Source organism: Seriola lalandi, unplaced genomic scaffold (assembly GCF_002814215.2).
Source record: "Seriola lalandi dorsalis isolate HSWRI2012SDOR001 ecotype SW California unplaced genomic scaffold, Sedor1 jcf7180002051025, whole genome shotgun sequence".
Classification (NCBI taxonomy): domain Eukaryota; kingdom Metazoa; phylum Chordata; class Actinopteri; order Carangiformes; family Carangidae; genus Seriola; species Seriola lalandi.
This window is the reverse complement of record NW_019521578.1, coordinates 1-1,204: the sequence shown is the minus strand read 5'-3', so window position 1 is coordinate 1,204 and position 1,204 is coordinate 1. Positions and strand designations below refer to the sequence as shown.

The 1,204-nt window shown below is 46.8% G+C and overlaps 1 pseudogene; it reads right to left on the bottom strand.

The window, feature by feature from the left end:
- Nucleotides 1-10: 10 nt before the first annotated feature.
- On the bottom strand, nucleotides 11-1,198 carry LOC111649487 (tripartite motif-containing protein 16-like; annotated as a pseudogene).
- Nucleotides 1,199-1,204: the final 6 nt, after the last annotated feature.

Here is a 1,204-nt window from a genome sequence, read left to right as displayed (position 1 = left end):
AAACACACATTTGAACTCACTTCTGTCTATTTCAGTTTACACAACTCTGCTGTGTCTTCATAATAGTAAAACCGAAGTCCAGCATAGAGAGGCTGAGTGAATGTGGTCTGGACTCTGTGGAGGAGAGTCATGGTTTCAGAGACGCTGTAGAAGGACAGAACACCTGCTCTGTGATCCAGGTACACTCCTACTCTGGAGGACCGAGGACCTGAGACTGGAGTGCTGATGTAGTTGGACCAAAATGAAAATCTGTTTTGGTTACAATCTAACGCCCATGATTTGTGATTGTATCCAAATCCACATTCCTTTAAGCTCCCTGCTCTGCTGATATTCTTGTATGCGACTGCTACAGAAACTCCTTTTCCTCTCCACTCCACCTCCCAGTAACAACGTCCAGTCAGACTCTCTCTACTCAGGACCTGCACACATGAAGTGAATCTGTCTGGGTGACTAGAATAAGACTGTTGTTTTCTCATTGCTGTTGCTTTTCTGTTTCCCTCAGATAATAACAGAAGTGTATTTGCTGTGTTTGGATCCAGTGTGATTTCCTGTGAATATTTTAAGAAGTCAGCTCTGGTCCTGGGCTCTGGTTGTGACAGTGAAACATCCACTTGAGTCAGTGTCAGTGAGATGTTTGTCCATGTGTCTCTCAGAATGTCCTGTAGTTTCTCTCTGAGCTGTGACACAGCTGCTGTCACGTCCTCAAAGTATCTCAGAGGACGGATATTGATGCTGGATGAGTCTGTAGATTCGCTGAGTCGTGACAGTGAGGGGTAGTTGTGTAGAAACTGGTTGTGATCCTCTGTGTGTGAGAGCTGCTTCAGCTCAGCGTCTTTCCTCTTCAGCTCAGTGATCTCCTGCTCCAGCTTCTCCTGAAGCTCTTTGACTCGACTCACTTCAGTTTCTGCTGGGATCTGATCTGCTGCTTCACATCAGAGCTTCTTTTCTCCATGAGACGGATCAGCTCAGTGAAGATCTTCTCACTGTCCTCCACTGCTTCATCAGCAGAGCCATTGATGGCCTTCACCTCCTGTTGAAGCACCTTCACATCTTTGTCTCTGTCCTGGATTCTCTGCTGGATTTGTTGTCGACTCAGCTGGAGCTCTCTCTGCCTCTCAGTCCTTTCTGCTGCAGCTGAGACTGTGTCGTGGCCTTTATGTTCATCCACAGAGCAGAGATAACAGATACACTGCTGATCAGTGCG